This window comes from Durio zibethinus, chromosome 6, assembly GCF_047325235.1.
Source record: "Durio zibethinus cultivar Kanyao isolate XHJ-2024 chromosome 6, ASM4732523v1, whole genome shotgun sequence".
NCBI lineage: Eukaryota > Viridiplantae > Streptophyta > Magnoliopsida > Malvales > Malvaceae > Durio > Durio zibethinus.
This window is the reverse complement of record NC_143167.1, coordinates 20,068,682-20,082,876: the sequence shown is the minus strand read 5'-3', so window position 1 is coordinate 20,082,876 and position 14,195 is coordinate 20,068,682. Positions and strand designations below refer to the sequence as shown.

Sequence of the window (14,195 nt, the reverse complement as noted above, 5' to 3'; positions counted from 1 at the left end):
ACCTATACCATCACACCTCAATTCCTTGCAAGCAAAACAACCCTATATCACAGTATCAACAGCATTGATCCCCTTATCAACTGTTTCCCATGCAGCTTTCACAGCCTCCAGGGAACACCATGTGGTCACCACAATTGGGTACTTCTCTGAATCCTTAACCCCTTCATGTCCTATAACCTAATTGTTAGTATAATATGTATAATTCTATCAAAATAACACAAAAAATATCGTTAATTGCAGAGAGAGGAACCAAAAGGTCCCAAACCCATATAAAACAAATTCAAGAAAAGAACATCTTTTTTCTAATAATTACTAAGGAAAACAAGGTAAAGAGGAAGACAAGTGAAATGGATAGGTTCTTATGAGCCATTTGAGATATAAAAGTTGAGGATCCTATTTCATATCATGAGTTTTAATCACATATTCCAAAGAACATAAGTGGACTTTACAGGTGAAGGTTGCAAGGCTAGCATCACTTGTTACGTTAACCACGTGTGGGTTACAGACAAATAAAAAAAATCTTATGAGTGGTGCCTATTTGGGTTTTGTCATTTGTGTTTTTTTATTGAAAAATAAACCTTCCATTCAAAGTAATCACTTTTAGGCACATTTCTTTTTTATTTTTTTGGATAAATCATTTCATTTTCATCCTTTTTCCAAAATAGACAATATGTCACAACATAAATATTTCTCCAAATACAAGTGCGTTAAAAAGGAACTCCCTAATAACCAAAATGTATAGGTACACGTGCAAGTACTTCACTAGATTTGGCTACCAACAAAATGTCCACTACTCATCAACAATCATCTTGACCAAACTTTGAATTTCATCCATAGAGATGATTGATTTTGCTAGGAACCTTTATGTGGCGTGAGTAAAAGGGTTCATCTCGATCATTTCCAGACTGTCTTATTAACATCTATGAATATGGGATTGTGTTATTCTATAATGCATTGAATAACCTCAATGGCACCAAAATCAATTAGCATGCCATCATCCAAAGGAATGTGGGATGAAGCATCCATAATTGGATACTTTTATTTCTATAGAACTTTATACCAATTCCAGAGTCAAAATGTTGTTGCAGAATACCCTAGAAAAACCAAGTTGAATCATCCTTTTTTTCAAATCCTTCTAACCACTTCTGCTACACATTCACCCAAGTGTACCCCTTTGAAGGACCGAATCCTTGCAACACAAATGGTAATCATCTTATCACATAATTATGTTAAACAATCTTTGTGGACAAATTAACATATTAAAGCTCCATTAGGTTGATGCTTTTGTTATTCAATTTGTTTTCAAAAAAATGAATATAAAACAAAAGGCCAATAGCAAAAGTATCAATCAAGTAAAACAAAAGATTTAACAATTCTTACCAGTGGTTACCAAACAATACTGCTCATCACCTAAAAGAATTAGCAAGTCAATAGAAAAGTGTGAAATCATGGTCAGTCACAACTCAAAAACAATAGATAGAACTCAGTTGCTCTTAGGACCTTACCTAGTGTTTAAGGTATAAGGGTAGAGCACATGCCTAAAAAACATGCATGCTTGCACTTGTTTATAATACTGGTTTTTTCAGTTAAACATACAATGTAAGCATGCTTGTAAGAAAAGGTGTCTGCAAAAGCCAAGATAATGAAAAGCCGATTTACCAAAAAATAACCAGTTTTTATAGGAAAAAACTCTCACCAGATAACTCCCACTTATCAAACTTCATTAGCCATGTGTTTGAGCCAATTGGTGTGGATAATACACGACCCACCCAGACCCAGAACTGTTTACCTTTTTGGTCTCCATGGTACCCTTTCATTGTGTGTATGCATTCATGAAGAGTTTTCTCAACACCAGATGGAAAGACAAAAATAGCAAACGAATCCTGAAGAAAAATAATGAAAATTTAAAGCATGATACAAATTAGTAAGCTTCAAAGACTCAAAATTATATTTTATTCACATAGAAGAAAAAAGAAACCACTGTTTCCTTAGCAGAAATTCTGGCCAAGAAAAGAATCAGTACAATTATTTGTTAAAATTCAACAGTGGCTTGGTAGATCTGTGATTAACCATAAATTTGTCCAAAAACTGATCCGCAAGCATTTCACCTGTGACAAATTCTAATCTTTGGTTGAATGTGGGAGTTTTTTTCTTAGTTTATCATCTTACAATAAAATCATGTTTTAGATACATAATATTGCTGAAGAACAAGTCTGTACACTTTCATCTATATGTTTTCCTAATTACCTAGCATGCATACCCAACAGTCCCACAACTTTTCATACCTGTAGTGCCCTCGCTTTGTGAGTAATGTGGTTATGCTTGTCGGGTACATTTAACATAGAATAATGAAAGAATAGACAATGACAATAAAGGACTCGTATATAAAATCATAGGACAGAATGCAAAGATGGAATGTATTAAAATATCTGATTCACTTGTATACCTATCTACCATAAAGCTGATTCATTCTGTTCAGAGACGGGCTTTAAATCATGATAGGTATTAAGAGTCAAATTTCCAGTGTGTAAAGAATTCAAGTCAGAACAAGAAATAGCAGCTAATGATGCCCCTAAGAAGAATAAACAAATGGAGGACAACTAAAGCAATAGCACATTGTTAATTCATTAATTAGAAGATGCTATTGTTAATTCATTAATTAGAAGATGCTGATAGAGTGACATGGTTATTGACTTTTTTTTTTTTTCTCCAAATAGTAAGAGGAACCTAAGACGTTGCCCAAAATTTGGTGAACTGAAAACTACCATCATAAAAACATAACACTAAGAAAAAAAAAAAGGGCAGCAAACATACACAAGAAGCTTTCAGACTTGTATATTTCTCACAGTTGTCAACCTCCCCTCGCCTCCATCGCTCATAAAACAAGTAAAATTTCACTACTTCATGACCATATTGACAAGATCGAGTTTACGTTTCATAAAATCAGCAACATCTCTTGGAGAAGTGTTTGAACCAAGGTTAAAATGTCCAATGGCTTTTATGATTCCAGCTGCTCACCTTTCTTTTGCATGGATTATATTAGGGTTACTTCTTGCATTTTCAGTACGCCATTTTAACAATTCTTTTTGGGCATCGCTGACCTGCAAAGGGGAAAAGATCAATGGAACAGAAATAGCATCAACGACTATTACAGTTTTTAAAGGGCTAATAATAAATCTGAATTATTTTAAAAAGTAGAAGACTACCAACCATGACTCCATACACTTCTGGAATGCTAAAGAGTTCAGCATCATTTCTAGAATCACCATAGATATGAGTATTAATAGGAAGTTTTCCCTCAATCTTAAACTTATTCAGTAAATATGCAAGAGCCTGCCCTTTGCCTGCACCTTGTAGTAATATATCCACGTTAAAGTGAGTTATCTCACGTCTAATAAATTTTTAATTTCCTGTAGTTTTATATTCAAGTTAAGCCCTCCATTTACTGCCAATTGATTTTAAGTTTGATGCTTAACATGATATCAGAGTCAAGATTTTCTTTCAGTTATCTTTTCCTAATTGTCACATAGAAGACTTTTTCTATTTTTGCCTACACGTGATAGGGCTCATAGGGGTCTGTTAAAGTGAGTTATCTCACATCTAATAAATTTTTAATTTCTTGTAACCTTATATTCAGGTTGAACCCTCCACTTATTATCAATTGTTTTAAGTTGGATCCTTAATAATTCAAGTCCATTCCTCCACTATAACATCCAACTGGCACAGAATAAGACACAATTAATAATATAACTTTCAATGAATATGAAACTATTAAGCAAGTAAAATGAAGAAGAAATGAATACCAATGTGATGTGATCTGATGTATATCTTTCAAAATATATTTACTTTGGCATGCATAATATCCTTGGTAGTAAGTTGAATCTTACCCCTCGCTTTTCCAAACAGTCAGAAAGTTTCTTCATCACTGTCTGGGCCTTAGTCTTATCGATATAAAAGCTAACCTTGTGTGGTCTCTGCTCTGTTTCTGCTTGCAAGATCCAACATGCTTGAATTCGTTAAAGATGTCAAGAGCAGGTCCTATATATTTAGTTACATTGAAGATGCTTTCAACAGAATACTATTAACGTTTAGATATAAGGTTGCAGTATTAACTAGACCTGGAGTGAGCTCAGAAAACTTGCAGGCTTCTTCAGTGACTAATGTTCGCATCCCATTTCTGATTCAGAAATTCAACCCAGCCATCATCTGGTAGCATTGAGCTACTATATGTTATCTCAGTTTCCACTGATAAAATAGTTATATCAGGAGTCAACATGGGTTTCTCTTTCCTCAACTGTTTGTAGAATGTAGGTGACCTCCTAGTGGAGAAAACCAGCAGAGAGTGATGACGATAATTCGACTCCCACGGTGCATTAAACCAAAGCAAAGAAATGTTTTCAGGATCATGATGATCAACCTACAAAAGGAAAATATCATCATATCCAATTAAGCAACTGTAGCACAAGCATTTGAGAGAAAATCAATAACCAAATGTTAAAGGAAACTGCCAAAAAAAGAGAAAATTTGCAAATTGAGAGAAAATGATCAAAGCTGAATTGATACATAATCCTTTTCAGTGATCCACCAAAATCAATGATCAGTGCAAAGCCATAACTAGGGAAAAAAACAAAAAGAAAAATGATTATCTTTGGGTGCAGATTAAATGAAGCGAGGATCAATGAAGAGCTTTTCATTTTGCCAGAGGTGATGGTGAAAGTCGAGAGATGTTCGTCGATTGAAGAGAGAAGCGGTAAAAAAATTAGGGAAAAGCAAAGTTTTAATTATAATTAATTAACTCTAAATAAATTTATTAATATTTATTTTTAAGAGTTTGTAAAATTTAAATTTTATTCATTAAATAAGATATTATTTTATTAACGATTGATAATGTATAGAAGTAATATACTATCAATATATTGAAATATTAATTCTAATTATATTATTGGTATATTGATGTTTGACGTAAGTAATATTTAAGGAATGTAAATTAAGAAGTGAGAAATATAATATAGGTAAAACATTAAAAAAAAATAGATTAGTGTAATTTTTTGACATAAAAGATCACAATATGAAAATTGAAGAATGGATGTGTTGTTGGAACTTAAACTTTAGACTTGATGGATTTTTTTTTTTTAAATGATAGGATGAATCAATGGATCTAAGTTTTGAGTTCACAATCTATATATAATTAGTGTTAAGAAAAACAAAATTAAATTCATTGAACTTCAGTTGTTCCCTTCAAAATCTCCAAAAAATAAAAACCAAACATAAAGAGATTAGATTGCTCAACCCTTCAATTAAAAGAGTCTTAATTCAAGGGACTTCACTTGTCATCCCCACCGGCCACTAAAGAATAGAAATCTTCATCAGTACCATCCTTGGGCTTTAATTCTTCAATTCTCTCAATAGCATCTTTCAAATCTAATCTCTCCACATCTACTACAACTCAATCCAATCTTCAATAGCTGGAGCATCAATTCTCCATCACTGTTCTTTATTGCTCCCATATCTTTGTCAAACACCCCAACATCTGTTGACATTTCTTGTTCACCAACTACAGACTTCACCCAAATAGCCAAATCCTGTTCATCATTACTTTTGCCTTTTTGCAAGAAGTTTGCAGGGAACTTTCCGGTTAAAATCTCTAAAATCAATACCCCACGATCCCATACGTCAGTCTACCTTGTAATTCTACCATGTTGAACATATTTAGGTGACTTATAAGCCACCATCAGCTCTTGAGCACTCTCTTAGTTGATAACCGGGATCAGACCATAATCAATGAGAAGGGGTTCAAAAGATTCATCGATGAGAACATTTGAGGATTTGAGGTGACCATGGGGTGCAATCCAACTAGGTAAATCCTTGTACAGGTATGCAAGGCCCTTGGCTACTCCTTTCACAATCTTCGATCGAGTCGGCTAATTAAGTTTTGGCTGCCCCAAAGATTGGTGACCTGAAAATTAATTGAAAAAGGAAACTAGTCAAACCTATTGTATATATTGGAATATGTATGTGCGTATGCGTGTGTGTATATATATATATATTTAATTAATTGGTACTAGAATTATTAAATCACAATCTATTATATATAGGGAAAATAGCAAACCATGAATTTGAACAGCCAAGTTTCCTTCTTTAACAAAATTGAAAACAAGAAGCTTCTCCTCCTTCCTATAATAAGTGACGAGAGGAAGCAAGTTATTATGTGTCAGTCTCCCTATCCTCAGATGCTCTTGGAACTTTTCTTTCGCAGCGTTATTCATCTTTTTATACCTCTTCACCACCATCACAGGCCCAACTGATAGAGTAGCCTTATAAGATGACCCAAAGCATCCACTTCCCAATATCTCAGCTGAGGCTTTTAGCAAGTCTGGCAAATCGAACCTCTCTCTATCATTCCTCACGAAAGAAAGTTTTACAATCATCTCTGAACTCTTCTTTCCATTCCCTAAGTAGTTTGGGAACCCAGGGGTGCCATGTTCTTCCTTGAAACCTACTTTTGTTCCAAGGTTTGATGGTGGAGCCTCTACTGATAGAGGCGGTTGCTGCTTTCTGCGTCCATTGATTATGATGACTGCAACTATTGCAAGTAGTATGAACACCTCAACTATGACAAGGATCATGATCACCCACATTAAGGGCTTGTAGTCGGTAATTGGACTAATTTTAGGGTCAGAGTTTGGAGCAACAGTGAAGCCACATGTCTTCAATGGTTCTCCACAAAGCCCTTTATTACCTACATATAATTAACCACAAAAAATGGTGGATTCTAAACTCTATATATCACTAAGATTTGAGATGAAAACATATTTACATGCAGGTAGGTTTTGTTTGCAATTGCATTTGTGTATATATATACTAAAATAAATAATTAGAAATAAACATGAGAAATACGGGTACATATAATTAAAGATAATGATCACTCACTCACTAACTCACTCATCTAAAAACATGCTGGCATTCATCCTACTAAGGCTTGCTGGTATAGAATGTTAGGAAAATGGGGTCCAGTCCCATGTAAGTGGTTTTGGACCAAGTAAAGGTCATGGGCCTTGATCTTTTATTTTACACAGAGCCCTAGCTACTTAATAAAAAAGAGGAGGGGTTGTTTTAGGTGTGTGTCGAAAACCAAGCAGAGAAAGAAGAAAAGCCAAGAAAAACAGAGAGAGAAAAAGGAGAAGGGAGAGTTGGTTGAACGAAAGTCGATTCGTGGTTCGATTGAGTTGGAACCTTGTCAGGAGGTTTATGATTCAGAGTTCTACATTCTGAACGGTGAAGATCGGGTTTGAAGCTCTCTAGGAACAAATTCAGGGTGTATTTGTTGAGTCACTTATTTAGTGAGATTTCTCCAATTGTTTCTCTAGTAGTTGATTAGCTCTAGTTTTAGCTAGAGAAGAACTTTGTATAACTATTATTTGATAGTGAAGATTTTTCTGGTGGCCCGTGATTTTTTCCCTCTACACTGGAGGGTTTTCCACGTAAATCTTGGTGTGCTTTATTTTTTTTGCGTATTTGATTATTGATTATTGTCTATTGCTTTTGTATTGTTATGATTATTGCTTCAGGCGTAACAAGTGGTATCAGAGCGAGGGTTATTTTGAGACATCGATACAGAAGTAACCCAGGATAGAAGTAAATTCTGTTTGAGATCATGGAGGGTGATACAGGTTCCATGATAAAATTGACAGCATCGAATTATTCAATTTGGAAACCTATGATGGAGGATCATCTATACTGTAAAGATTTGTATGAGCCAGTATTAGGTGATTCGGCTAAACCAGCAGATATGAAAGATGAAAGCTGAAAGAAGCTAGGTAGAAAGACGCTGGCTACAATCAAAAAATGGGTTGATATCAGCATGTTCCATCATGTAGTGCAGGAGTCAGATGCTCACATTGTTTGGGAAAAATTGATAGCATTGTATGAGAGAAAAATAGGTATGAATAAAGTTATGCTTGTTAAAAAGATTGCAGCTTTACATTACAGGGATGGACGATCTGTTACAGAGCACTTGAGTGATTTTCAAGATATATTTAATTGGATGACTACTATGGAGCTTAAGATGGATGATGAAATAAAGGCGTTATTTCTTTTGGGTTCATTGCCAGACAGCTGGAATACTCTAGTTGTGACTGTTCTTAATTCAGCTCCTGATTATAAGGTGACATTGGAAATGGTAAAAGACAGTATGCTTAATGAAGAAACAAGGCAAAAAGATGTAGACCCTGGAAATCAAGCTCTAGTCACAGAAAACAGAAGTAGAAACATCGATAGAGGTCAGGACTCAAAAGGCCGTGGTAAGTCTAAACATAGATCCAAGTCTAGAGGTAAAGTGAAGTGTTATATTGTAGTAAGGCGTGTCATATAAAACGAAACTGTAAAATCTCTAATTAAAAGCGAAAAGATGAGAAAGGGAAGAGTTCAGATGATAGCAATATTGCAGCAATGAATTCAGATAGTGATTCAGTTACTTTGATTTGTACACATGGTGATTGTAATCATGTTAGTGATCCTGGCATTGAGTGGATAGTTGACACAGGAGCGGCATATCATTGTGTTCCTAAGAGAGAGTTGTTTACAACTTACAAAGCAGGAGACTTTGGTTGTACCAAGATGGGAAACAAGAGTGTGTCGTAGATTTTTAGGATTGGTGATATTGTTGTACAAACTAGAACAGGCTGCATGTTGACTTTGAGGGATGTCAAACACATTCCAGATATGAGAATGAACTTGCTTGCTATTAATGTCCTTGATAAGGAGGGATATGAAAGCCAACAAAAGAATGGACAATGGAAGCTTCTCAAAGGATCTATGGTAGTTGCAAGGGAAAAACTATGCTGCACAATGTATAAGACATGGATGCAATTGAACAGTAACCAGGTAAATACCGTTGAAAATGATGCTTCAGCAAACTTGTGGCATAGGAGGCTGGCACACATGAGTGAAAAAGGGTTACAGGTTTTGACAAGGTACTCTCTCATTCCCTTAACCAAAGGTATGTCTCTCGATTCATGTGATTATTATTTGTTTGGTAAGCATCATAGAGTTTCTTTTCGTAAAAGTTCTCAAAAAAAAGAAAATAGATTGGAATTAATTTATTTTGACATATGTGGTCCCATTGAGGTTAAGTCATTAGGTGGTAGCAGATATTTTGTTACTTTTATTGATGATGCTTCACGTAAGACTTGGGTGTATATGTTGAAATACAAAAGTCAGGTACTACAGTATTTTTCAAAATTTCATGCCATGGTTGAAAGAATGATAGGGTTACCCTTAAAGTGTATTCGAACTGATAATGGTGAGGAATACACATCTAAAGGCTTTGAAGAGTATTGCTCAAAGCATGGGATCAGGCATGAGAGGACAGAACCTAGAACACTGCAGCATAATGGTATAGCTGAAAGAATGAATCGTACCATTATGGAAAAAGTCATATGTATGTTAAGGATGGCAAAATTACCAAAGCCATTCTGGGGTGAAGCAGTCAACACAGCTTGTTATTTACTTAACAGGTCACCATCAGTTCCTTTGGGCTTTGACATTCCAAAAAGAGTGTGGACAGGGAAAGATACTTCATACTCTCACTTGAAAGTTTTTGGGTGTAAAGCATTTATACATGTGTCGAAAGAGCATAGATCAAAGCTTGACAGTAAAGCTACACAGTGTGTGTTTGTAGGATATGGTGATGAGAAATTTGGCTACAGGGTATAGGATCCAGTAAAGAGAAAGACAGTCAGAAGCAGGGATGTTGTCTTTCATGAAAAAAAAATCATAGCAGACTTTGAGAAAAATGAGAAGACTACACAGGTTACTGTTGAATGTGATGTTTAACACCGACAGGGATTCTACAGGAAAGAGCCACAGATGGTGGAAATGAGCAAGAAACAGAACTTAGGGATATGAATAAGCCAACCACAGTAGGTGATGAACCAGATGCAATTAGCTTTAAACAGGGGGAGCAATCGTCTCTACTTGAGAGTGTTGAGTAGGGGAGCTACCTTCGACATCAAGTGATGTAGAGTCTCAGCCCAGGAGATCTACTAGAGAGCGCAGGCCATCTACCAGGTATCCAAGTTCAAATTTTATTTTAGTTACCAGTGAAGGGGAGTCAAAAAGCTTCCAAGATGTGCAGGCTACTCCGGATAGAGAGCACTGGTTAAAAGTAATGAAAGAAGTGATGGAACCATTACGAAAGAATAGTACTTATGATCTTGTTAAACTTCCAACAAGGAAGAGGCCATTAAAGAATAAATGGGTGTTCAAGTTGAAAAAGGATGGTGACAAATTAGTGAGGTACAAAGCTCGATTGGTAGTAAAAGGTTTTTCTTAGAAACCAGGCATCAATTTTGATGAGATTTTTGCTCTAGTTGTAAAAATGAGTTCTATTCGAGTGGTACTGGGATTGACAGCTAGTTTGAATCTTGTGCTTGAGCAACTTGATGTTAAAACTGCATTTTTGCATGGTGATTTACAGGAGGACATTTATATGAATCAGCCTAAGGGTTTTGAAGTGAAAGGGAAAGAGCACTTAGTTTGCAAATTGAAGAAAAGCTTGTATGGCTTGAAACAAGCTCCGCGACAGTGGTACAAGAAGTTTGATTCTTTTATGGTGAGTCATAGCTATAAAAGAACAGCAGTGGATTCTTGTGTGTATGTTAAACAATTTCTTAATGGTAACTTCATTATCCTATTATTAATGTTGATGATATGTTAATTGTAGGACAAGATGATAGTATGGTTTGCAGGTTGAAAAAACAATTGTCTAAGTCCTTTGATATGAAGGATTTAGGTCCAGCAAAGCAGATTCTTGGTATAAACATTATCCGGGATAGGAGAACTAGAAAGCTGTGGTTGTCACAGGAAAAGTATGTTGAACGAGTGCTCGGTAGATTCAACACGCAACATGCTAAATCAGTTAGCAGTTCACTTGCCAACCATTTTCATCTAAGTAAGAAATCTTGTCTAGTGTCTAAGGAAGAGCAACTAGCTATGTCTAGTATTCCTTATTCTTCTGCAGTCGGTTCTTTAATGTATTTTATGATTTGTACAAGGCCTGACATTGCTCATGCAGTTGGTGTAGTGAGCAGATTTCTTTCTAATCCAGGGAAGGTTCACTGGGAAGCAGTGAAATGGATTTTTAGATATTTGAGGGGTACCTCAAAAATGTGCTTGACTTATGGAGTTTCACAACCAGTTCTAGAAGGGTTTACTGATGCTGACATGGCAGGTGATCTTGATGGTAGGAAATCTACTTCAGGGTATTTGTTCACTTTTGCAGGAGGAGCTGTATCTTGGCAATCTAAGTTGCAGAAGTGTGTTGCTTTGTCAACTACAGAGGCTGAGTATATTGCAGCAACTGAAGCATGTAAAGAAATGCTTTTGATGAAACGTTTTCTTCTTGAATTGGGTTTGAATCATAAAGAGTATGTGGTATTTTGTGATAGCCAGAGTGCTTTAGATTTGAGTAAGAATATCATGTACCATGCTAGAACAAAGCACATTGATGTTAGATATCATTGGTTACATTCAGTGATTGAAGAACAGCAGATGCTATTGAAGAAAGTCCATACTGATAAAAATGTAGCAGATATGTTGACTAAGATATTTCCTAGGGAAAAGCTTGAGCTTTGCAGTAACTTGGCCAGAATGAGTTCCCTGGCCAAGGTAAGTTCCAAATGAAACTGCTATGGTGATGAATCTCCTCCTAATGGGGCTGGAGGGGAAGATTGTTAGGAAAATGGGGTCCAGTCCCATGTAAGTGGTTTTGGACCAAGTAAAGGCCATGGGCCTTGATCTTTTATTTTACACAGAGCCCTAGCTATTTAATAAAAAAGAGGTGGGGTTGTTTTAGGTGTGTGTCGAAAACCAAGCAGAGAAAGAAGAAAAGCCAGAAAAAATAGAGAGAGAAAAAGGAGAACGAGAGTTGATTGAACGGAAGTCGATCCATGGTCCGATTGAGTTGGAACCTTGTCAGGAGGTTTATGATTCAGAGTTTTACATTCTGAACGGTGAAGATTGGGTTTGAAGCTCTCTAGGAACAAATCCAGGGTGTATTTGTTGAGTCACTTATTTGGTGAGATTTCTCCAATTGTTTCTCTAGTAGTTGATTAGCTTTAGTTTTAGCTAGAGAAGAACTTTGTATAACTATTATTTGATAGTGAAGATTTTTCTGGTGGCCCGTGATTTTTTTCCTCTACACTGAAGGGTTTTCTACGTAAATCTTGGTGTGCTTTATTTTTCCTGCGTATTTGATTATTGATTATTATCTATTGCTTCTGTATTGATGTGATTATTGCTTCAAGCGCAACATAGAACCCTCCAATTCATTATTTGAGAGATCCACCTTCTGCAACCCCTTCTGTTTAAAATCTGGTTTTTGACCCGAAAACTGGTTGCCATCAAGTTCAAGCTTCAAAAGCTTGGGCAGGGTGGTCAATGATGTAGGAATTGCATCCGTGAACCGATTTTGTGATAGATGCAACTTCTTGAGTCAAATCATACCTGCCAATGCATTCCCAGGAATATCTCCAGAAAATTGATTGTTGGATAAATAAATGGATTTCAATGCACTAAGTTTGTTCGAATCCGAGATGGGGCCATTAAAATTATTGTTCATAAAGCTTAACGTTCTCGAGCTGGGCAAGGCGGCTAGGGTATTGACATCAATGGTGCCCGATAATCCCATATTCTCGAGTTGTAGACCCCAAATGGTGCTTTTATCGCAAAGAACGCCAACCCAATTGGCACGTTTCCCATGGCATAGAGGGTTGGAACTGTTTCCCAATTTTGCAATGCAGTGGCATTAGTTAAGGAAGATTTGAAGCTGACAAGGATATGTGATTCCGACAATGCTTATGAATTAGAAACAAAAAGCATGGATAAAAGAAGGAAAAAGGGTAGAAGATGTTGAAGGTGAAAGGCCATGGCAATGGAGCGGGGAGGGAAAGCGCACAGATGGGGCAGCGTGCGCGCCCTTCACAAGGGGAGCTGCAATGGAATTATGTTGGGAGTTTGGGATAGAGAGAAAAGACGAGATGTTGGTGGAATTTGGATGGCCTGGCATTGCCTGCCATACAAAAATTAAGTTTCTAAGAATAGCATCGGGGTGTTGAATCCAAGGGCATGCGTTATGTTGACAACGTCTTCGCCTTCATTTTCTGCCATGTTGCATCAGATACATACGGCTACTGCCGTTTTGGAAGGGTAAATATATGCCACCCATGCATGCATTTAATTCATTAATTAAAATTTATTATTATAAGAATAAATTAAAAATATTATATTAAATTAGTGTAAACAATTAAATTTCAATTCATAATTCCTAATGAGAAATTTTATGTAGTTTATAGATAAAGAAATTACCTTAAATCTTAAAAAAAATTCATTTTGAATATATTGATCTCCACTTTTAGATATTTAGCAGTTTCAAAATTAATGATTTAAATGTAGATCTTACTCAAATTACATAGCGGTAAAGAATTAATTTAGAGATTATTAAAATGAAAAAGCAGAATTTCGTATTATTACATCCATAAAAAATAATATTTGTGACTTAATATTTTTGTGCAAAATTCATGTTATCATTTTTTAGGTTTAAAAAAATGTATTAATATAAAAATTAAAAATATCAATATTTTAAAATATAAATATAATATAGTAATAATATCTATACTTTTTGCTCCATTTTTTCACTTTTCATTTAGTCTAAAGATTATAACAAAAAACATCACTCACATGTTAAAAAACCATTATTGTGAAAGCTTATGAGTTCAAAAAATAAAAAATAGTAGGATCACTTAATTATCATTTTTATTTTAAAATAATCATTAAATTATTAAAATTTTTAATTTAGTTATTAAAGTTTAAGTAAGTATTTTTTTCATCTAATTGTTAATCTTTAACAATATGTTGAAATGACAATATTACGTTAGATGTTAAGTGTTAGGTGTCATTATTATATTTACAATATTTTTTTCAAATTTATAATGTCACATCAATAATTTCATGTGACATATTAAGTGGCATGACAATATCAAGTGACATTTAACAATTAACATGATATTACCATATCAACACATCGTTAAAAAATAATGATTAGATGATAAAAAATATTTATTCAAATTTTAGTGACTAAAGTAAAAATTTTAATAATTAAATGAACATTTCAAAAAAATGAAATATAGTTAAATGAC

General features: G+C 35.1%; 2 pseudogenes across 1 annotated transcript; both read right to left on the bottom strand.

Moving 5' to 3' along the window:
• Positions 1-352: 352 nt before the first annotated feature.
• On the bottom strand, positions 353-4,469 carry LOC111284353 (putative sucrose-phosphatase 2; annotated as a pseudogene). The gene is made up of 6 exons (XR_016342577.1): positions 4,464-4,469; positions 4,159-4,417; positions 3,963-4,038; positions 3,211-3,391; positions 2,815-3,101; positions 353-1,883 (listed from the first exon to the last, which is right to left on the bottom strand). The product of XR_016342577.1 is annotated as a putative sucrose-phosphatase 2 (transcript).
• Positions 4,470-5,323: 854 nt separating this feature from the next.
• LOC111284354 (pollen receptor-like kinase 2) lies at positions 5,324-13,066 on the bottom strand (annotated as a pseudogene).
• Between the last annotated feature and the right edge of the window lie 1,129 nt (positions 13,067-14,195).